Genomic DNA, 24,731 nt, shown 5'->3' on the forward strand with positions numbered 1-24,731 from the left:
TGGGTGAGGGGGGCAGCATCTTGGTGGCCCCTCCCCGCCGAGGGCCCGAGTCAGACCCCCTGGAACCCTGGACGAACCTTGGACCAATGGCATCACTGCCCAGGAGGCCCTCCCCAGCACAGTGACACCGCTGCTCTATTTCAAAACCACAGTCAGGAGAAACAGGAGTTATGAAGGCCCGAGAATGTGGCCGTTTGCTAAGCAGGATCGAATCATCTCTGTGACCCACTGATGCCAGAGAGGAGCCGGCCTGTCACTGCACCGGCCTCTCTCTCCCTGAGTCCAGAGTCAGAGCAGGCCCAGAGCCCCGCTGGACATGGCTCTAAGTGGATGGGCACACCGGCCACCAGGGATGTGCCCGCCCACGAAGCCCGGTTCCCTTCTGGAAGCCGCTGCCTGCGTCACAATGGGCCCAGGTCCACATCTGGCTTCAAGGGTCCCCTGGGGGACACCGTGTGTGGAATGCAGCTCAGGATCCCAGGAGAACCTAGGTGGCAGCTGCTACTGTTGGTCTCTGCAGGGCACGCTGGCCTTGCCGGGCTTGGGGAAGAGGCTGCAGCTGAGAGCTGGGTGCCCCCACCCCGCCCAAGCCCTCCTAACTGGGCCCTCCCTCGAGAGCAAAGCTCTGAGTGGCCAGGGTCCTAAGGCTCTAGGGGCATTGGCCGGTGTCTCCAAGGAGTCAGACTCCACTTCCGCCCACGCTCCTCCCCAGCCTTTCTGAATGAGTTTTCCACCTTCACGAGGGACTTTAATCTTCTGTCATATCCTGACATTTAGATGGAGCCATGGATCTCAATTCCCTCATTATTCTGCTTTGAATGTACAAATGGATAAGGACAAAACCACTACTGAGATTCTAGAGAAAATTCATGCCTTTGTAACGACATCTTTTAAGACACTTTCAACACACATTAGCCGAATAAAGCTGTTGGTATTTTAAGACTTTGAAAGGAAAGAACACAAAAGGAAATGTTCTACGCCCTCTAAAAGTCTACCTTTCCTAATGCAAATGGCAGGGTAAGTAAGCAGTAGCTATGTAATTTAAAGTCTATTATGAAGGCTTGTGTTTTACTGACCATGTCTGAAGAGCTATTATGCAAGTATTTCCATCTCAAATTAACTAACAGTTGTTAGTAGGCGAGGCTGTCCTGCACTTTGCACATTCACATAATCGCCTACTGGTTAGTGACCAGAGAGGTTCTAAAGTACAAGGGAGCCTGTCCATCTCTGCCCGACTGCTGAGCACAGACATCCTGCATCTTTACCCATGTGTGCAGTCCACACAGATAAACAGACGGAAAAATTGCGGCCTTCTCCCAAATTCTTCTGCTCCAGTTGCAGGCAGCAGCAAATTTATCTCTAAATGCGGATTGTCCGACACTGACCTTTTTAGTATGTAAATAGGTTATCTCCTCTGTGTAGTTCAGCCAGCAGCACGTAAGGCTGAAACTTCACATCTTCTTCACAAAGCCAGTAGGTTTACAGGTGTGAATGTTCCTTAATGAAGGTGTCAGGTTGGACAGGAGCAGGTACAAAACAAGCCCCGGAAACCCAGGGAGGAAGCGTCACAGAGCATCTGCAGCTCCGGCCACGCGGAATCGCCAGGCTCTCCACGGAAGCCAGGAGTTAGAGCTCTGTGCTCTTAGGGATTAAGACCTGAGCCAAAGCCGGGCTTTATTCTGGAAAAGTGCCGCATCCATCAGTTGGTTGCTTTTGCTGAAATGGCATGGGCTTAAAAGACAAATCACATATGTGTCCCAAACCCATGCCCTAGGTAACCGATCACGTGTAGTTTCTGAAACATACAGGACTCTGAAAAGCCACGAGGAATCAGTCTTATGTTTGGGAGGCACGAAGATGTCTAGTGATGGTGACTGCGTTAATGCAAAAAAAACCCCGTGCTCCCAAGCAAGGGAATTTCCCACATGGTAATTTTGGAAGCAGATTGAGTGCTGAGGCAGCCACTTGGAAATGAACCCCACATGCGGTTGGCAGCTCCACCGAACGGCACTGGGTTCCTCCGTCCACTGCTGCCCACGGCTCTGGCCTCGTAGGACGGGGACTCAGTTCTAGTAGCAAGATGGCCTTCTCTGTGTATAGTATCATGTCATCTGCAAACAGTGACAGCTTTACTTCTTTTCCGATTTGGATTCCTTTTATTTCCTTTTCTTCTCTGATTGCTGTGGCTAAAACTTCCAAAACTATGTTGAATGAGTCGTGAGAGTGGGCACCCTTGTCTTGTTCCTGATCTTAGTGGAAATGCTTTCAGTTTTTCACCATTGAGGACGATGTTGGCTGTGGGTTTGTCATATATGGCCTTTATTATGTTGAGGAAAGTTCCCTTTATGCCTACTTTCTGAAGGGTTTTTATCATAAATGGGTGTGGAATTTTGTTGAAAGCTTTCTCTGCACCTATCGAGATGATCATACGGTTTTTCTCCTTCAGTTTGATAATATGGTGTATCACGTTGATTGATTTGCATATATTGAAGAATCTTTGCATTCCTGGAATAAACCCCACTTGATCATGGTGTATGATCCTTTTAATGTGCTGTTGGATTCTGTTTGCTAGTATTTTGTTGAGGATTTTTGCATCTATGTTCATCAGTGATATTGGCCTGTAGTTTTCTTTCTTTGTGACATACGGGAAGAGATATGGGAACATATGTATATAACTGATTCACTTTGTTATAAAGCAGAAATTAACACACCACTGTAAAGCAATTATACCCCAATAAACATGTTAAAAAAAAAAAAAGATGGCCTTGAGGTCACCACCCAAGGCAGGGAGGGAGCCGGCTGGGTGCCGTGCACTTGCGCTCAGGAGGCTTTATGCTCTCAGTGGCTTTGGAATTCGTTCTTTGTCCCCATTAAGTCAATCTATTTGTTTGGAGGGAGGTGGAGGCTGGATTTCCGGAAGGCTGAGCAGAGCGTGGTGGGGATCAGGCTCTGGATGCCAGAGTGCCCCCCCCACCGGCTGGGTGAGATCCCCTCCTGGGGGAGGGCTCTTGCCTGTGTGCCGGCAGCCCCAGTTTGGGGGAGCCCCGCCAGAACTACTCACATGCTGACCACGGATAACATTTTTACTACTCTCAGCTTTACAGCGTGAGTCGGAAAGCCGGGAAGTTGAGTTTTCCTGCTCTAAAAGACGTGAGTTAGGTTAGGGAGGGAGGCCCTGAGCAGGGAGCTTGCAATAACCAGCTGCCATCGCTACGACACGACTGGAGGTGACAATACCTACAGCACAGAGCTGGTGGGAGGGGACGACAATGTGCCTTCAGTGACAGGTGCCGCTCTAAGCTCCTGAGGTCAGGCAGACACTCTATGCACGGAAGTGGCTTTATTCAAAATCAACACAAGGCAAGACGAATTCTCCATAGTAACACGAGAGAGGGGAGGCATTGTGGAGTGTTTCGTGGTGGTTGTTTTGCCTTCCTTGTACCATTTCCTGGGTCTGATTTCTTCCGGAGCTGAGGGTTTGGGGTGGATACTCAGTCTACCTGGGAGAGGACGGTGACAACGGGGGAAGGGCCGATCCCCGCCAGCTTGCCCGGGTATGAATCCTGGTCCCATGCAGCTGCTGAGTGACCTTGGATGAGATGCTTAACTCTTCTGTATCAACGTTTTCCATCTTTAAAACGGGGTAGTTGCAGTACTCACACTTCACTGAGTTCTTGGGATTAGAACGGCTCCCAGCACATAAATGTTCAGTGCACGTCAGACATCACACTACAGCCATCCCCCCTTCTCTGTGGGGTAGATGTTCCAAGAACCCCAGTGGATGCCTGAAACCCAGGATACTACCAAACTCTCTATATACTATGTTTTTCCCCTGTACATACATACCTATGATAAAGGTTAATTTATAAATTAGGCACAGTAAGAGATTAACAACAATAACTGATAGTAAAATACAATTATAAAAATATACTGTAATAGAAGTTTTGTAAATGCAATCCCTCTCAAAATACCATATTGTACAAATTTAGTGCCTTTCCCATCTTAACCAAGCACTTACTATGCACTGTGGGTATAACTTTTGCAGTTTGAGGTGCGACAGCAAAACTAGCACAAATTTCTTTTCTTTCTTCACAATTTCATGGAGAGAAAATTCGTTCTTACCAGAGATCTTAGCAACCTCAGCATACGATCTTTTTTCTTTCCTTACTAAGTTGAGAACATTAACCTTTTCACTTAAAGGAAGCACTTTATGATTTCTCTTTAGCACATCCAATTGCCAGCATCACTATCTTGTGCTTTGGGGCCACGGTTAAGTAAAGTAAGGGTCACTTGAACACAAGCACTTCGATAACACGATAGTAGATCCATAAGTGAGACGGATACTAAGTGGCCAAAGGGTGGGACAAAGGGATGATTCTCGTCCCCAGTGGGAGCAGGATGGTGGGAGATTTCAACACCCTACTCAGAAGAGCACCCAATTAAAAACGGATGAATTGTTTCTTTCTGGAATTTTCCATTTAATATTTTTGGACCACAGTCGACCACAGGTAACTGAAACCATGGATAGCAAAAACACGGCTGAGGAGGGACCACTGTACCGTTACAAGATACAGAGATACTCTAAGTTGTGACGACAGTGAAGGTGGGGACTTAGATTTCCAAAGCCATTGTGGCTGGATGTGCCTAAAACCTATGGAAGCTGAAATTCAGACTGAAACTCAGGATCCTCAGGGCCACATTCAGATCTCACACCCAAGTGGCCCTGGAATGACACTGCAAGGGTCACCAAAGTCATCTGTGGAGTCCTGGTGCGCATGGATCCCCTGGCCGAGGCCGACGGAAGGCGGGCATCTGTCTCCCAGGCAAACCGGTGCCCACGTGTGGCAGCAGATCATCCTGCGAACACGCGCTCAGCCTGCCAGCTCTGAAATTATGTGGCTCTTGACAGACTTTAGAATGTGGGGTGATCTGCATTATTTTAAATTCTGTGCATAAAATTAGACTTTTGAAAATATCCACTGAAAATTTTGCATACATTTTTTTTATCGAATATGAGCACACCGATTTTAGCTTTCTACCGAGCCCAGCATGGCTCACGTCACTACATCGTTGTAAATAAATTAACGCTCGTGCGCCTGTGATGAAGGTATTACTGTATTCTCATAAAATCAAAAGGCTCAGATTATTCTATCCTGAGGCACTCCGAATAAACACAGCCTTCTAGATTAGGAAAGGATGCCCACCAAGAAGAGAGGGCAGAAAGGTTCTCCTAACTGGGTAACATACATACATCTCACCCACCGGGCCCAGCTTCCAGCTCTGTGTGCAGCGGGATTCTTTCTGGGCGTTTCCCAGTTGTGTTTCCTCACTGCAGCAGTGCCTCCTACCCAGCTCCCCTAAGAGTCGCCAAGAAAATTCAGCCTGCAGCAGCAGCCCGACCACTGGAGGTCTTAGCAGTTTACTTAATCAAAATGCCTTTTGCATCAGAAAATGAAATGTATGTGTAATCCTGGCTTTGCCCCTAACACTAATGTGTGAGTGACAATATACAAGGATATGCCTACACATAAGGTAGATGTATTTCCCCTTCCAAAAAACAGCATGGAATGCTTGTCACCTCGGTGGTTTGCCATTTGTAGAACAGTTTGGTTGGAAGAATTTTTGTGCTATTTTTCTCTCCCTGGGTATTTTTTTTTTGGGTTTTATGCCTTAAAAAATATAACGAAGTGTTTAATGACTTCAGTCAAGGTGCTCTGAGATCTGCAGCACTCTCAGATGCCCACGGCCAGCATGGTCAACTCTGTGTCCAGCTGCAGGATCTAGGGAGGCCCCGACTAGAGCATCAAGACTTGGCCGGGGGTCTGAGTCCATCCAGCAGCCCTCGGAAAGGAGTGAATAAATAGTTCCATCTCCCAAAGCGCTACGTCATTACCTTTCTTGCAGATGCAGTAACTCGCCTGGAGTCCAGCTGACTCCTTGATGACACAGGCCTCCGTGGTGAGTGCTATTATCTGCCCTTGAACGGAAGACCCCAGCCCATGCAGGCTGTCTTCTGCAAGTCCATGCACAGCTGGATGGGCCAGCTCTGGATGGCATGTGACCGACTCAGGGGCGGCTTTTGGGGTGAAAGGACCTAACAGACCCATGGCCTGGTGTACAGCACAGGGCGCTTCCAGATTCCAGACCTAAAAAAGTCTTTAGAGACTAAAGGATTTTAATTCATCTGAAAATAACATGAAAGCGGGTCCCTGAGCTCTTCGCTAACCCTCTCTTCGTCCTTCCGTCCTTCTCACTTCTGCTCTACCCGCTGGAGGAGAAAAACCCTTTATGGAAATGCTCTTTAAAAACACGGCTGTTTCTTCACAAAGGCTCACACAACAAAACTGAAGCAAGTGAGTCAAAATTGGTAACCAGAGGCTGCATGGCTGGGCCTTGAGTTATTTTTAATCCCACTAAAAACAGGGGCTATTTCACAAGCACCCTCTTCAGTGAAAGGGGCAGGAAGTCCACCGTGCTCTCCATTCCAAAGAGGAGGGAGTAAAACATAAAATGGCGATGGGTCCCAACATCCAATTCCATGATGCCTGTCGCCTGCTGTTTAGTCTGGGACAGCCGCTGGCTTTCATCAGTTTACCCGGCACCGACTGAGCATCTGCTCCCTTTGCGGTGGGCGCGCTACTCCCGTGGTGACTTCCGCCGCAGAAGCAGGGAGAGTCAGGCCCTGCACTTGGCAATGCCTCTTCTCTCCACGATCACCGAGTTTCAAGGTCTTTGTAGTTACCATGCTTAGAGCCTTCATGCCTGGGCTGCATCATCTTCTCTTAATTTTGATGGCATTGGACTCAGACCCTCCTCTTTTCCATTTGTTCCCCAAAACAAAAGTGAGAAACAAGAGGAGCCCAACATGATCGGCGAGACAACTTTCTGGGCCTTCGTGGGAACAGCTCCTGAATCACAGGTGGGACGAAGTGCCCTGGATGGTCTACACCTGCACACTGTTCCCTCCCCCACGGGCCACCTGCAGCCACCTGAGTGGTGGGTGGTGCACGCCGAGAGGTGCTGGCGGTGCAAACTCCATCCTGGATTTTGATGACTTAGTACAAAAAGACAGACTGTAAAATACCTCCTTAATAGTTTCTCACATCTTGATTCACATGTTGAAACGATATTTTGGATATATTCGGTTAAATCGTCATTACAGTTTTCCAGGTGGTCACGGAGAGGCCTGGGCTCCTTGGAAGCCCCACCTTTTGGGCTTTACCACCGGGGACCTGTGCTCAGAATCCACTGACCTTCCTCTTTGGCCAGGCCCCCTCTTTCAGTGAAAAGCAGGGACCTGCTCTCGTCCACCCACCGCAGGCCGCCCTCCCCCGGGTGCCCCTCTCAGCCACCCTTACAGGCAGCATCCGGCTCACACCCTGCCTTTGGCCCCCTGTCACCCAGGGGCTCCCGCGGTCCCCCCTCAGCACCACCCAGCTGTGTCCACCCTGTGCTAGACACGGCGTCTCCAGTTCTCCCCCAGCTCGTCTGTCCCTCCTCCCTGGCCCCATCCTGGGATCTTAAGCCTCCTCCTCCCTCCTTCGGGGGCCGCCTCAGGGCGCCTCTGCCGCCCGCTGGCACCTGCTGGCCCAGGCTCCATCCACACAGGTGCCTCCTGAGGTGTGTGCTGCCAGACACAGCCGCATCCCGACAGAACAAGTCACTGAACAAGCAAGGCACACTTCGCAGAGCAGGGCCCAGCCCTCCCCGCAGGACGGGATCTAGTGTTCCTGCTTCTGGGCCCAAGGGCGGGCTTTTAGCTTCTTCTTTTGGTCCTCTGTAGCAAGCACTCTTTTAAGGGGTCTTGAATCCCAGGAGTCAGTCTATCGGTTCCCAGTCCCAGAGGCTCAGGGCTCCCTGGCACGAGGCCCTCAGGCCTCTCCCCTGTGCACAGCCCTCTCCCAGCCCGTTGCAGGATGAGCCCTGCCTCCTCGGGGTGCCTCCCATAGGATCCCCACCTTGCTGCCCTCTATGGAAATCGTCTGTTTGCTCTGCAGCTCCGTGAGTGGAGCATCGGTTCAAGGGCAGTCATTTGCAATGCAGCCTCACATCCCCACGGGGTGACGCAGACCTGACACGTGGTACCCAGCAGCACAGGTGCCTGCCACCTGATAGGGCTGTTGGACCATCTAAGGAATTTTACTGCAGAGACAAGCAATGCAGTGGCAAATGCTAACTTAGTCCGTGCCAGTAAACAATGAGTTTCCATCCTGTGGGCTTTCACTTGCCAAGTACACTCCTTACTGGAAAGGCTGGGAATTGTTTGTGATTCGGACTCTTACTCCTTAATTTGGTACGCGAGAAGCAGATACTCCCTGGTTTCATTTTAACAAAAATGCAGCAAAATCCATGTTAACTTTTGTTGTGTTAGTCATACAACAAAAGACTTCAGGGCAGCATGTTTTTTGATGGCTAAAGGGCGACCTTTTAGTTTAATATCTGCTTCACACAGCTCGAGACATCATTCATTAAGTTCTTTTGATTGAATACTACATCCCAATCACCCAATATGTCTTTTCTTTTTTTTCCAATCCTCTGCAAGACTGTTTTCCTTCACTCGCAAAGGTGAGACCAGAATTGAATGAACACTAGTATCAACTTGACCGAGAACTGGAGCTGCTCTTCTCAAAGCCAGCCTCCCCTTCCTGGGAGCTCCCTGCCTCTTCCGCGGGTAGTTACCAAAGAGCGAGCCCTGTTGGGTTGGAGTTACAAATGGGAGGCCCCTGCCATCTTTACATATGTAAAGAAAACACTACTGTGCATGAAGAAACTTTAACTCCAGCAGTGGATGGTAGCACATCCTTGAGGCAAATGGATTTGGAAGCGAAGCCCCCCGAGCTGAGGGCAGCGGGTGGTCCCTGCTCCTAGGCTGGCAGCACAGTGCAACCGGGGCCAAAGCCCAGGCCGGTCTGCCAGCTGTGCTCTTATCACTTGGAGGCTGGGAGGGCAGTGAACTGATACAAGCACAAACCTTAAAACATTACACGGCCGGCCGACCTCTGGGGGGCAGATGCCTGGTGCTATTTCTCTAGCTCACCAGCACGGCACCTGGTCCATAGAAGGTGCTCCGCAGGTGTTTGTTGACAAGTGACAAGGCAGGTATAGGTCGTGGGAAGGGGCAGAAGAACAGACCCTCCTGCCTGATGGGACGCTGAAGTGCTCACCATGGACGTGCCACGAGTGACCCTCTGCCGGACCTGCCTCCTTGTTCTCTGTCCTGCCCTCTTCCCAGCTGCCGGTCGCACTGTCAAAGCAAAGGTTCTGTGGGTCCTCAACCTGATCAGAGAATCCCCAGGTCAGATCCGGAGAGAGGATTCCTCGGTTTCCTAGGCTCGCGGTGACGCCCCACGTGCCCGGGGCACAGCTCCGTGCCTGCCGTCCAGGAACACTCAGTCAGAATGACCAACGGCACACACGGGATGCAGCCGGGGTTCCAGGACCATGGGCTCCAGACTTGGGGCCAGCTGGGGACCAAGGGGACAAGCTTTTACTTTTTTAAAAAATAAATGTCTTTATTTTTGGCTGCATTGGGCCTTCGTGGCTGCATGTGAGCTTTCTCTAGTTGTGGCAAGCAGGGGCTACTCTTGGTTGTGGTGCAAGGGCTTCTCACTGCAGTGGCTTCTCTTGTTGTGGAGCATGGGCTCCAGGTGCCCGGGCTTTGGCAGTTGTAGCACGCGGGCTCAGTAGTTGTGGCTTATGGGTTCTAGAGCACAGGCTCAGTAGTTGTGGTGCACGGGCTTAGTTGCTTCGCGGCATGTGGGATCTTCCTGGACCAGGGCTCAAACCCGTGTCCCCTGCATTGGCAGGCGGATTCTTAACCACTGCGCCACCAGGGAAGCCCAACAAGCTTTTACTCTTGATTTTATTTACCCCACGTGACTTCACGGGGGCAATGCGATGAGCCCTCTTTTACAGATAATACAACAGTCTCAGACCCAATCAATAACTTGGCAAAAGTGATTCCGACGCAGGGCTGGGAAACTCGGTTCTAAGCCATTCAAAGGCTATTCTTTTCAGTCTTCTATCTTCTCTCCCTAAACATCCCTTGAATCCCTCGATGTCAATATGCACAGATGACATATATGACCTCTTTTCCAATTTATTAGCATTCAAGAAAGTGGAAAGCTTTTACTATTCTCAGGTTGTGTGTGTGTGTGTGTGTGTGTACGTGTGTGTGTTTTAGGAAAACAGAAAAGGAAAAAAACCCTCCAACCATGTAAGCGGCAGGAACAAGCACCTGGCAACTACGAGGCAGAGAGATAATGAAGGAATCTGATTGGCCACGACACTCTGCATTCCAACCTTCTTCTGCAAAGTGGGAGCCCTGCCAGTGGAGACCTCCACCCCCCACCGGAGCAGACCTGTGCAGGCTTCCCCCCTCCCCCAACAGCTGCCACCCTGCCCTCACATGTGTGTCCCACGTGCCTGAACAGCTGGCCTTGAGCCATCTCTTCTCATTTTGTCCTGCGTGCTGAGCTTATTTTCCAACCCCCCCCCCCCGCCCCCCCTGAGCTGCAGGCACAGTCAGAGGCTGTTTTTGATGATAACTCAGCACAGGAGGCAAGCAGGGCCTCTGCCGCCTGAAATTCACATCCTTCCATTAGAATTCCCTGTGGAAGCCTGGAACCAGAACAACCCACAGAACCAGTCAGGAACTGGGCTGCACGGGGTCTGCAGGGGCCCGAACACGCCGGGCACACAGCCCATCACGTGCTTTGAGAAAGTACAGATTGAAAACTATGCTCTCTGCTGCTGGAAAACCTAGCCAGGATAAATCAAAGCTCAGAAAAGTACGTTTATGATCCTACTGCATTTGCAGTATACATTTGACTTAGATGCTAATTTTACACATTCCTAATATCTGGCAGAAATGACAGTCTCTCTGTAATTTCCAGTTTTAAAAAGTGCCAAGAGATTGGATCAAATCTCTGGCATCTATCACGTGCCTGTGTAGAGAGGTCGGAATGTGATGGGATAAGAGGTAGTATGATTTTCCCTGGAATGACTTAATGGACTCTTGTTTTCCATTTATGTGATTATATCAAAAGGTACACAATTTGGAAATTATATATTTTACACGTATCAGTAAAAGTACCTACTAGGCAAGTGTCTCCAGGAAACTTCTAAGTAACTACTCCAAAGCTATCACATCAGACGTTCCAGCAACAACCAAGGGGCACCTGAGGACGTGGGCTGGGCTGCGTCACCTCGGCAGGCAGATGGCAGTCTCCCCGAGTCGCTTACCTCAGTGCACGGACAGACATGAGAAACACTGACGGGTCTGTTAGGGGAGCCCTGACCTGCGCATATGAGAGGCAGACAGTCTGTTGTAAATGGAGCCTCAGCTCCCACACGAAGGGGACTCTGTTACGACAGGGTAAGCCCCCTTCTCAAGCAAATGACGCCGCTTTTCGGCTCTGCAGGAGTGACTGCCTTCGGGATCAGGGATCTTGTCGGAAAGGCTACCTTCCACTGAACACCCTGTGGAAGTCACGAGAATGAGACTGTGTCTGAAGGACTGAAAGTGGTGGATTGTTCGGTCACAGGATTACCCATCACTGGTAATGAATTATGGGAGTAAGGTGGTTACCAACCAAATCCTTCTCTTAATGATCCACTATAAAAGGCAAGATGCCAAGATCTGGGTGTTTATGTGGGTGGGTGCGGATTTAAAGGCACAGCAGCGTTAGGGATGAAGAGAGCCGGTGTGTGGAGAAGACCCGCTCAGGTGAGCTGTCAGCACGCCCTCAAAGCCCTGCTCTTGTGATGCGTAACATTTAGAAACGTTCTGCAGCGCCTCTAATAAAGCATCTGCAAGAGAAGACACGGGGAACAAGATGGAATGCTGACAGAGGACAAATGGCAGTGATGGAAAATGTGCCTGAAATAAATGAAAAACAGCATGTTTCTGAGGCCAGACGACCCCTCCTGCTTCCTACGTCACCTGTGCGCGTTCAGAGAAGGAGCCCTCCCTCCTGGCCCAGGTCTCCTATGGCCAGCGTCCCCACCCCAGACACTCCTCCATCATGTGGTCAGGCTGCGCTGCGGCAAAGGTCTATTCTAACCTGGGCAGCGAGATCTGTTAAACTCTGTTTAAGGCCGTGTACCTCTACTAGGACACACCCGTGTCACACTCTGGGGGATGCAGGGATAAATCATTGTGGCAACACGTCTGCGGGATGAAAGTACCGCTGAACCCCATCACTGAGCTCCACCTTCTTCTAGAACGGCGCCCACCTCAGATCCGTTGCTGCCACTTTAATAAACCACCCCAAATGGCTGCACGTCAGCCATTCTCACGGCCTCCTCTTTTCAGGGGTTCCCACCGAGTCATTCAAAGTGGAAGGTGATGACGGTTGAATGCAAGTCCAAAGACAATGTTAAACACACTTCACCGTGTAACCGTAACAACACCAGACGTTCCCCACATAACGATTTGGGGAAAATGCCATTCTATTTCAGACTCTGAACAGGAAGGGGAGAATTCCAGGGAACCCTTTCCCACTCCTTATCTCTGCATGTTATTCTTTCAAAGGTTGGCTATTGTTGCTTATGCTTCCGTGCGTTTCTTGGTGAGAAAATTAATTAATAAGCTAAAATAATTTGCACTGAGTGAATCTGAACCTTGTTTCTAAATTATTTTTGGACTTTGGCTTTCCTGAATCATGGGTAATGATCTAAGTGTCCTTAGGAGAGTTTTTTCTCAGAAGAAAAAATTTTACAGGTGTAGATCAGTGGCCCAAATCATATTGGTAAATTCTAGGTGGGGAAAAGGAAAACTGCTGGTTGGGCCTCAAATGATGCTGCCTTAATGACTAGGACAATATAATTCGCAACTTTTCCTTTCTGGGAGCTCCAGACAACAGCGCCGCAGGGAGGAGAAACAATCTGACGAAAGCTTTTACCTGCCGGCTGCAACTAAGCAGCCCACTTATAAACTGCTCTGAAGTTTAAGCAGAAAGCTCTTACCTACTCTAAATTCAAATGACAGAGCTGGGCAGACGGGTGAAGACACAAAGGAGGAACACAGCCGGGAAGGAAACACATAATGGACTGAACCGAAGGCAATAACCTGACAGGCGATACGGGGCTCAGTGGAGACCAGAAGACGAATCCAGTTACGGCCGAGCTGTGACAGACCTGGGGCGGAGACAACATCGTGGGTAACGAGCGGCCTATCAAATACTGGGTGAGACGCTCAGCTCGCCCTGCCCCCAACTGCTAAAGCCCAGTCCTCTTCCCCTCTGCCTCCCCAAGCTGACCCCACCCCACGAGGCCCAGCCCTCAGGCAGCAGTAAGCGCCAGGCACCGTTTTAAGCCACAAAGAGGAAGTGGAGTTTGCCTAAGAACCTGCTAGAAAGCGGACTCGCAGCTGGGCTGTCTGGCCTCCTGGCCTCCCTTGACCTCGACGTTACTCTGCCTTATGAAGGGACCGAGGGGTATTTAAGTTATGGAGGAATATTATCAACACATAGGCAAAGGCCGGTCTGGAGATGAAGGTTTAGTAAGAATCCATGAGGAGGAATTATTTACCTGCCTGGGATGTAGGAGTTAGGCCTTGAGGTGTGACACCTATGGGGTCAAGTCTAGAGCAGAGGAGAACAGGGTAGAGGACACAGAACAGAGTGGATTTGGAGTAAGGGGCTTGCGGGGGGCGGGAGGGGCGCAGCGCATTACACACGCACCCCAGGAGACAGGCTAACTCAAGGGACGGATTCTGTGGTCGGGGTCGGGGGATGGATGCCACGGAGTGCCCACGTGACTGAGTGTGCGCACCGTCCAGAGGGCCAGCCGGCAGCCAGGGGTGCCAACACGCCGTCTTGGCTTCGGTCTGGCAAGTAAGAGTGACCTGGGCAGAGAGCAGCCAATTCACAGAAGTGGTGTTGGTGGCGCAGCTGGGGCCCCAGAGAACAAAGTAAGAGTCTGAAGGAGATGCAGCCTTTGATCTGCTCCACTCCAACTATGGACCAGTAAAGGCACATGAACGCGAACACCTTTCACTGGAGATCCCTCCCCGGTCAGAAGTGCAGCTCCTATGCCGTGGTGGTTGAGCTCCACACAGCCTAGGGAGGTGCTGGGGGTCCAGATCTGTCCCCAGTCCCGGGGCCAGCAAAGCACACAGTGGGGGGATCAAAGCTGGCCCCTGACTCCCATCCACCTCACCACTCTTCCCATCAGCCTCATGTTGTTTTCTCATCTCTACAAGGTTGATGTGTCTGTGCTCGCCTGCAGCATCACAAATGAGGCGACCTTTAATAAACATTCCCTCGGAGCCTCTCATGGGAGTTTGCATCTCCCCTCTTCATCTCTGGTGGCTGTAAGGTTCTTCTTTTCTTTTTTTCCTTTTCTAAACCTTACAATGTGCTCTTAAGGAAAGATTTCAAAATAGGCACTGCTGGGCTTCCCTGGTGGCGCAGTGGTTGAGAGTCCGCCTGCCGATGCAGGGGACATGGGTTCGTGCCCCGGTCCGGGAAGATCCCACATGCTGCGGAGCGGCTGGGCCCGTGAGCCATGGCCGCTGAGCCTGCGCGTCCGGAGCCTGTGCTCCGCAACGGGAGAGGCCACAATAGTGAGAGGCCCGCGTACCGGAAAAAAAAAAAAAAAAAGGCACTGTTAAATTCTGCTAAGAGTAAAACTCTAACAGTTCTGAGCCAAAGAGTGCCTGTCCTCCGTCGGGAGCTGCCTGCAGTTGTGACCGGGCTGCTGTGACGCGGGGACAGAGCCGTGGACTCGGCAACAGGCTGCCCTGTGCACTCGCCGTGGGCACCTTGTCTAGGCGTGTGACTTGCAGAGCCTCAGATTTCTCCACTGGCAAATGGTGTGAGTTAGTAACAACACAGGATTGTTAAGGGAATTACATGGCTTGGACGGGGTAGCACTATGTGAATGACAGGAATGACCCCTTCTTTTTGTTTTCGACCCTCCCTTCCAGCCAGAGAGCAGGTGACTCCCAGGTGAAAGAGCAGATGGGCATCTCCTTTCGTGAGTGGGCAGGGCAGCCCCTCTGTTTCTGGGGCCTTCGCTGAGGCCTGAGTCTGGCTGGCTGTCGGGCTTCAGGTGCCACGCCTTGGGGGCCCTTGTAGGGAAACCGCCTCAGTGGGGTGGGGAAGGCTCTGAGCGGCCCGCACGCTGCTCCCTTCTTTCTGGCTTTCTTGCCGTCTCCAGGGAGAGACAAGGACTCTGCAGAGGGAGCGAAGGATACTCTCAAATGGGCTTCTTTCTCCAAAGCAGAATGAAAGTGAAGCCTTAAGGAATTCACATAAATCTTAACACCTCTCCACTGCCCTCCATCAGTCCAGCCCTGGCTGCTGACACCCCCCCTCCCAGGAGTGTGGGAATGTCACCGTCGGAAGCACATTGCTGCTTCGCTACACGGATGGGCCAGGCAGGAGGGGCTGTATGTCAGTTCCTGCTGTGAGTGTCCAGTGGAGTGTCTGCGCACAGTGGGCAGCACAGACGAGCCAGACTGAGACCCCAGCCTCATCCTGGCATTAGTTCCCCCTCCCCCTCCCTCTTTAACGATGATCACAGTAAATGACAGTATTTGATATACATCTCTCTGTATCTCCGCCACGCTGACTGCCTTTCGATAAAAGCTCATAAAACAAATCAGAAATGACCAAAAGTAGGTTAGGGGAAAGGTGAGAAATAACAACTCTGAAATAATTCTAAACCAGTGTATGATTTTAGCCAAGTGAGCTGATAAACTAGGCCATTCAAATATATTACACCAATATTTTCTCCAGCAAGAGACTGCTTGTTGGATTTGCATTGTTTCACTTTAGGACTTAATTCCTGGTTTTAAAAAAAAAAAAAAAACGGGAGGGGAATTTTCCATTAGCTGTATTTTACTTAGACCCAGAACCAAAGCCTGGCCAAGGCGTCTTACAATATATAATCAAGCATAATTACATTCAAATATTAAACCACCATCAGCTATTAGAAATAATGAAATTTCTTGCATGCAGTCATCGCATGAATTGCTCTGGCGATTGTCAGACTCCCTCATGAAGAGAATCTGCCTGAAGTTGCAGGGATTTCACTGGCCAGAGTGTTGCAGGCCATCAGCAAATCTGTGGACTGGGGCAGGGTGGGAGAGCTTCCATCAACGCTGCAGCATGAGAGGAAGTTCTCTCTCTAATGACATCCTTGGATGAACACGTCTGTGGCATAAACAGCTGAATTCCAACAGTAATAAACATTAGTCTAAAGTAATTAACGTACTGGTAGAATTTTAGGCTATGTGATAATAGACAATGCAATAAAAGCAATTCTACGACTGTCGGAGGGGCCCTGTATGATGTATTCACAGTGCTTGCTGATATCCTCCAAATTTTTGTTTTTGTAATAGAGAATTTAAATTATATTTAGCTCAAGCGGGCATTTCAATTTAAATCCTAAAAAAAAAAAAATCGAGTTTCTCTAAAGCATTTTAAAGCAGTCTTGCTCATAGTACTTATTTGCTTGGCCAACTCTTCGTATAGATAAGAAAAGTAAATGGCAGGCCATTAGACAAAACAGCCAATACTCTGGAATTACCCACGTCCAGGGTAATGAGGCGTCAGTGGAAATCCTGTCGATTTACGTGTGTGTATACGTATGTATGTATGCATATATTTTTCCCCTTCACTTTGGCATATTCCACTTCTTTGGGCAAGTTATGTGGATGCGTTAGCTTCGTGGTTCTCAAGCCAGATTAGAATCACCTGTGGAGACTTTTAAATCTGGTGATGCCCGAACCAATTAAGTCAGACTTTCTGGGGCTGCCGATGGGGAGTGGTGCTTTTACAAATCCCTGTCACCAGGGCTGAGAATCGCTAGCCTAGGGCCATATCTCCACCCTCACCACCCGTCCCGCTCTCTTCTCTCCTCCTGTCTGCACGGAGACCCCGAAGGGAACTATAAAGGCGGACACTCCCCGAGGCAGGGTCAGCTCTGGTGCCTCCAACTCCTGCCTGGGTTCTCAGGCTGCACAGTCCAGGGGGCCGAGCAGGCCTAGCAAAGGGGCCCGCGAGGTGGGGGGCTGGGTGGACCGGTGAGCACGCCCCCAACTTGCAGGAGGGGACCCCCCAGGGCCAGCCTGTTAGCCATCAGGAAGGTGAGCCCAGGGCTGCCCGATTTTCAAGAGGAGGCAGAAGTCTGGGTTTTCATGTGAAAACCTCTTGGTTTTTAAATGCTTGCAACGAATTAAACATTTATGAAAACTCTGTGCTGGCCACACAGGCACCTGCGCGGCTAAGCCTACAAATACCAATTTACAATGCGTGAGCGAGCAGAAATACCCTGGCTGCAAGGACTACTGGATAGATATCTGCAGAAGGAAACACGAGCAATGTCTGGAAAGTTGTCATTGTTTGAACAGTAGAGATAAATCTGCATTTGCTTATTTGTAATTTAGTGGTGCTCTCCGGCACCAAAGAGTATAACTTATATTAACAAGCCCTCAAAAAGACTCTGTTACATGAAGGACAATTTAAACCCATAGGTTTACAACCACTGTAAAGCAAGCCTACAAGCAACGCAAGCAACACACCCACCCAACTTGACTGTCTGAGAGCCTCAGGACAGAGCTCCTCACGCGGCCGTGTGATGCGGCTCTCGTGGGCGTCTGGCTACTGCAGGATGGGTGGCGGGGAGCTGAGATTCTATCGTTACTACAAGCTCTCTGGTGATGCTCATGTGACAGATCTCAGGACCAGACTTCGAGAAGCAAAGCCTTAAAAGTCACGTAGGCTGGTTATAACCCCAGGACCCTTCCAAACAATAAGACTGATTCTCCCTGAAGGCCTGGCACCCATTAGGAGCTCAATAAGTACTTGCCAAGCGATGGAGCAAACGAAATTAACTTGGAGCATCCCCAGTGAAGGGCAAGCAAAGTGCTGGGCGGACGCCGCTGGAGGTGGGCACAGGACGAGGGGACGAGGCAGCAGAAGGGTCTCGCCCTCCGGCTGGGGAAGAGGCACGACCACAGGGCAGTGGCAGTGAGGTCGGCTTGCGGTTTCTAACTGGGCTGTCAGAGGTACCCCCAGAAGACACAGTGAGTCTCAGGTTGAGGCCTCTGAGAGTCGCTCGGAGGGGTTTGGCTTTGTCCCTTTGGCCGTGGGGAGCCAGGAGCGGCTTTTAAGCAGGGACGTAAGGTGATCAGATGAGGATTTTAAGAAGATCATCATGACAGTGATGTGATGGAGGGCTGCTGGGAGGAGACCCCCAAGGGTTCTTGTTTAGAAACTAAGTTCAGGATGGTGGGAAGGTTATGTGTACTGCCGGCTGCTGGGCCTTCAAATTTCCATTCCCGCTACAGAAAATAAACCTCCTAAGATGGCAATGGCCTTCTAACTCTGGTCTCGCTTAAGTGCCCAGTTACAGATGCCTGAGAATCTTTTACCCAAAGGAATCTGTGTCTCTTTGCAAGGAATAAGCCCGATGAAAACAATGGTACAGAAAGAAGGCAATCTCTCGTTGTTATTAATTCACATGGGGGCCTTCAGGAAACAGTGAAATCAGCTTGTAGAAGAGAACGCACCTGACAGTTAGCAAAGCTGAACTTCACCTCCAACCAAATGACATTTAGTCACAAGCCCAGAATGATCTCTTTCCCTACGAAAAAGGGCTGCTGTTAAGAAAGTGAGCATGTCCTGATCCCTACATCCCGTCATTATTAATTCTGCTTACGTGCATGGATAGGAATTTATCACATTTGTTAAATAAATAGGAACTGAAGTAGGATGAACAATACAAGCCAGAGCCCTTTCCTGTAACAGGACAGAGACCTTGCACAGAAGCCCAGCATTTCAGAGGGAGAAGGAGCGGAACCACCATTTCCCTGCAGTGGAGGCCCTGTAACATGATCCCTGTGCTTTCCGTGGTGGAATAAAGGACCCCTGCCTGTTCTCCCATAGCAGTGCGTACTCCTCCCACAGCAATTATTTTATTTTGCTCAAAGCGTACGGTTGCGGAAAGAGCAAGCATGGATTTTAGAGTCAGGTAGATCTGGGTTCCAATCCCAGCTATTCCGGAGTCAAGCTGTGTGACCTTGGGCACGTTACTTTACCTCTCTGGACCTCACATTTCCTCCTCGTAAAGCGTCATCTCATCTGAGATAGACATCAGTTCAACCTAAGAGTAATTACACATTCCAAGCCCTGAAAGTCCCGTAGATACCTTGAGAATCCATTTCAGTCTTCAGTATGTTTCACTTTTTTTTTGTTCAATGAAGGAAGGTGGGCTGCCCTTCCGTCCCAGGGTCCCGGTGGTCCCTTCACATGATAAGAGCAGCAACGGGTGGTTGGGGAGATTAAACGAGATACATGTGTAAAATACATGGCACCTAGGGTTAAATACATAATACTTTCTTTCTCCCTAATTTACTCATTGATGTCCCTACCTCTCTGACCTCATCTCAGCATTTGTCCATACCGAGTGTGAAGCTGAGAGCAGAGTGAGCAGGTCAGGTGGCCACCGTGACTGAAAGTTCTGGGAAAGGGGGCTCCTGGGCCTCGTGGCCTTGTTCTGTATCCTGAGTGCACGTCAGAGGTGTTTGAGGGTGTCTATGATGCATGAGAACGACTCGCTGATGGTCCTGTTTCCACACGGCATTGTTCCCATATAAGCCTCTCACTGGTGACTTCCAGCTCCCCAAGGAATTCTTTCCAAATGGAATGAATGTTCTAGGTAAACGTGGGGGACAAGCCCAGCCTGGGGCGATGGGCCAGGTGGCAGGTCTCCAAGAAATAACCAACAAAGGTTAGAACATTTCACTCAGTTTGAAAGAAAATATGCCCACTGTCGAGGGCAGCGAAAGGACAGTACAGCCTTTGGTATTTCAGCCTTTATTTCCAAACTATTTTTTCCCCACATTTTAGTGATGGGCTGTAACCTGGACAAACTCTTTTTAAGCACATTGATGTTTTTGTCTGTCTGTCTTTTGTTTTTTCTGTTTTCTTAAGATTAGGCATAATCAGCGATGTTGATTTACACCAAATGAACTTAGCCATTTGTGGCTCACCAAAGAAAATAGTTCCACCGAGAGATCCTTCAAACAAAAATTTTACAAAATTATGCATTATAATAATAGTCATCATTTATACAACTTCTGTAGCTAGTTTAATCTGTGTAGTAAAAATTATGAAAAAGTGGAATTGTGATTATAGCTATTATTTCTACAAGGACACAACCTGAATAAAAACTGTTTGTTCCCCAACAGTTTTATTCAGACAGCACAAGAATGGAATTTGCAACAATTCAAAAAACTTACATATACTTCTAACTGAGTAAAGTTTTTATTGGGTAATTTAAAAAAGACATGTTTTTGCACTAAGGAGTTCTAGACCCTTAGCTTGTTAGTGAAGTTAAGTGAATGAGTGAATGAATGAATGAACGAGTCAGCGGCTGTAAAGAAACACAGCCCTAAATGAAGTCAGCAGGGTCTCCGAGTGCCCACGGCAGGGAGGACAGGGGATCGGAACTGTGGGCCCAGCTGCCCCGGTTCATACTGCTTTCTCTCCCAGGAGCAAGAGCCCACCATCTCCCCTCACCCCGGTCCCTGGGCCCTTATTGCCCTTCCCCTGGGTTCCAGGAGCTGCCGGGAGCCCCCTGCCCTGAGTTCCTGTCCCCGAAATCCTCTCCAGGCCACACTGGGCACCTGCCTGACTCCTTCTCCAGCATGAGCTCTGAGATGCGTGGAGGCTGGGCCCGGGCCCACCTCGTTTACTGCTTAGCACAAGAGATGTGCTCAAAAACGATCTCTGGTGTCTCTCAGACACCTTAGAAAAGATCTTCCTTATTCACATTTAAGAGACAGTTCCATGGCGCTTATTATGTCCCTGTTACTCATTGTTCTAAGTTTAAAAAATTTTCCAAATAGCAACCTCTCAAAATTATCAAGCCCATTACAGGGGCAGAAACTGCGGCAGAGTGGGGCTGGGTAAGTCGCCCGAGGGTCCAGGGTTGATCTGCAGGATTTGGAGCCAGCAGTGTGGGCTCAGACTCAGTGATGGCCGCTTGGAGGGAAAGGGGCCTGGGGTTTCTCATGATGCAGAAGCCAGTTTCCGGCGACAGCATCACTCCCACGAGGGAAGGGTCTGCCAAGCACAGTCACGCCTGCCAGCTGGGCTCTCCTTAGGGGGAAGTGAAATTGCCTCCTACACTTCTGTCCACTGGCCCCCTTCTGCTCTCTGGAATTGCCTTGAAACAGTCCATTTTCTCTTCCTCATAAAAAATCATGGTCTTATTGTCCATATAGATGTCACACCTTTACCTGCCTTTACAAGCGGTCCACAATTCAGTTGTTTTCCCCAAATGGAGATAAGGTTCATTTTCATCATTCTGATTTAGTGAGATTTTGTTATTGGTAGAACAGGGTGCATCCAGAAATGTGGTTTTCCAAAAGTATATTTAAGGCTAATTTTCAAAATGGTTGGAAAATTGCTACATTCAGAACGCCAGCCGGAGGAAATGGTTGCCTCCGGGAGGGCTACGGGTTTGATGCATGGGTCTGACAGTCACCATCTGTGCTTTCTGCAGGAGCGGCCACACCACGCAGGGATGTGCAAGGTAAAGATGCAGTCGAGGACTTTAAAGTAAAACAGCAGTGGGCTCACTGAACTGATTAAATCCCACTTCCCACCATGGTGTGTGTTCCACCTGCATCCAGCCTTCCCATCATGGACACTGCACGCGGAACCTAAAACTTGTTCTTTACAAAATTCGACGCATTACAGATAGGCTGTTTCTGAAAAGTTATTTACACCACGGCCTTTCCTATTTATGAAAATAAAAGGAAAATAGAAACTCAGAGCTCAGCCATTTCTACACAAGGTAGAAATGTAATCATCTGAAGAAGAGATAGCAAGTTAACAGGAAGAGAGGCAGAACACAAACAACAAGTAGAAGGAAAAATAAAACGTAACAGGAATGAAGATGAAACTGGAGGGAGCAGAAAGGGAGAACAGACCTAGTATATAATACAGAGCAAAAGACATGAAAGATAAAAATGAAAAATTCTAGCAAAGTAAAATTGAAATTAAAAAAAAGAATTTTTAAGGAAAGATTAGAGAAGGAGATCCACCAAATACGTAACTAGTGTCTCTGAGAAAAAACAAAACAGTAAAACAAAATAAATACCTGTATATATAATAAAAGATACCCTTTCCTGAACATTTTGAATCTATACGCTTAAACACACTTGAATCTATACACTGAAAGGGCTACCATGGGCCACATCAGGTGAATGAGAATACAATACCAGGATGTATCTTAGCAAAGTTATTGCAGTTTAAAGATGAACACTGATTTGGGCAGCTAGGAAAGCCTCCGCTCTCTCCTCAGATTTCCAAAAACAGAACCCAGGAATGGCAGGGGAGATGGTGAGTAGGAAGTGCCAGGAAGCCACTTCCTCTCTAGACAGCAACTGCACTGGCAGGATGTCTGATGTAACTATTTTGGAATTCTGGAGTCTATCTGAAGGCTTGCAGCTTCCAGGGGAGGCTTGGATGGTAGATCACAGTTAATTTCGGGTAACTCTGGCTCTTAGCGCAGCGGTGGCTACCCATTCCCCACCCTCGATCCTGTGGCAGGCAGCTGTGCCCACGTTCCTGGACCAGCTTGCATGCGGCCTGCAGGAGCCAGGTGGGCAATGAGGACCGTGTCCTCCAAATACCAGGACTCTGTGTTCTGGCTGCTTCTGACTGTGGAGCTGTGGGCACGGAGGCAGATGCTGTTGCTGCAACCCTCACTGGCCGAAGTGGTTTTCATGGTATTTAAAGAAGGAGCACCTTTAAGTTTTTTTGCCTTCATTCTCCTCTCCCCCTTTTATCCCTTTTGGGAGCCAGGTACTTAAGGATTAGAGCATTCAAAAGCAACTGCATGAAGGGAGAGTTTAGAAAGTCATTACACATACCCAGGGAAAGATGTGGCTCAGAAAAACCCTAGAAAACCTTACGTTTATACCTCAGGTTGATCCCCAGTACAGAAACACTCTATAATTATTAAAAACAAAAACAAAACAGCAAACCCTGGGCGAGGGGAAAAATGTGATTAATAGAGACACTTAGTATGAGATTCAAACGTCCAGTTTCCCACAAAAAACAACAGGGTATACAAAGAAGTAGGAAAGTATGATCCATTCAAAGGGAAAATATAAACAGACAGAAACTGCCCCTAAGAAACTGTCTAGTAAGTCTGCCATCCTGCTCAGATGGCAGACTTACTAGATAAAGACTCTGAAATAACCATCTTAAAGATGCTCAAAGAGATTATTAGATGCTTAAAGATGCTTAAACAGCTAAAGGAAGATGTGAACAAAGTCAAGAAAACAATGTATTAACAAAATGAAAATATGAATACAGAGATAGAAATCATAAAAAACTAAAAAGAAATTCTGGAGTTGAAAAGTATAATAATTGACATGAAAAATTCACTAAAGGAATTCAAAAACAGATTTAAGCAGGTAAAAGGAAGAGTAAACTTGAAGATAGGAAAATTGAAATTATCAAGTTCTGAGGAATAGAAAGAAAAAAGATTGAAGAAAAGTGAACAAAGTGTAAGGGACCTATGGGACAGCATCAAGTGGATCAACATATGAATTGTGGGGGTCCCAGAAGGAACAAAAAGAAAGAGGGAGGGGAGAGAGAGAGAGAGAGAGAGAGAGAAGAATACTTGGATAAATAATGGCTGAAAGCTTCCCAAATTTTAGGAAAGATATGGATCTACAAATTCAAGAAGCTCAATAAACTCCAAGTAGGATAAAGTCTAAAAGAGCCACATTGAGACACACTGTAATCAAACTGTTGAAAGCCAAAGACAAAGCGAGAATCTTAAAAGCAGCAAGAGAAAAGGAACTCATCATGTACAAGGGATTCTCTAGAAGATTATCAGAGGACTTCTCAGCAAAAGCCTTGCAAGCCAGAAGGTAGTGCGATAATATATTTAAAGAGCTGAAAGAAAAAACTGCCAACCAAGAATTTTACATCGGCTTTCTTTCAAAACTGTCTTTCCAAACTGAGGAAGGAACTAAGACGTTTGCAGACAAGCAAAAGCTGAGGGGATTCACTGCCACTATACCTGCCCTGCAAGGAGTGTCAAAGGGAGTCCTTCAAGTTGAAATGAAAGGATGCTAGACAGTAACTCAAAGGCATATGAAAGTATAAAGTTCCCTGGAAAAGATAAACACACAAATATTAAAATAAGTATTATTGTAATTTTGGTTTATAACTCTATTTCTTATGTTCTACATGAGTTTAAAGACTAGTGCATCAAAAACGATTATTAGTCCAAGTTTCTGAACACAGAGCAGAAAGATGTAATTTGTGATATCAGTAACTGAAAGATGGTGAGGATGGAGCTGCACAGGAGCAGAGTTTTTATATGCTGATGAAGTTACGTTGTTGTAAATTCAAATTAGAGTGTTATAATTTAGGATGTTAAATGTAATCCCCATGGTAACCACAAAGAAAACAGCTGCAGAGTATACACAAAAGGAAATGAAAAGTGAATTAAAACATTTCACAACAAAAAATCAGCTAAACACAAAAGAATACAATAATGCAGTGAATGAGAGACAAAAGTCCTATAAAGTATATAGAAAACAAATAGCAAATGGCAAAAGTAAATCCCTTATTATCAGTAATTACTTTAAGTGTAAAATGACAAACCTCTCCAATCAAAAAAATAGAGGCTGGCAGAATAAGTAAAAACCCACGATCCATCTATATGCTGTCTAAAAGAGATTCATT

At 48.2% G+C, this 24,731-nt stretch overlaps 1 protein-coding gene across 1 annotated transcript in view; it reads right to left on the minus strand.

The window, feature by feature from the left end:
* Positions 1-24,731, minus strand: part of L3MBTL4 (L3MBTL histone methyl-lysine binding protein 4) — a 304,117-nt gene that overhangs the window by 14,967 nt on the left and 264,419 nt on the right. The gene's annotated exons all lie outside the window — the stretch shown is intronic.

Source organism: Globicephala melas, chromosome 13, assembly GCF_963455315.2.
Source record: "Globicephala melas chromosome 13, mGloMel1.2, whole genome shotgun sequence".
Taxonomy (NCBI): domain Eukaryota; kingdom Metazoa; phylum Chordata; class Mammalia; order Artiodactyla; family Delphinidae; genus Globicephala; species Globicephala melas.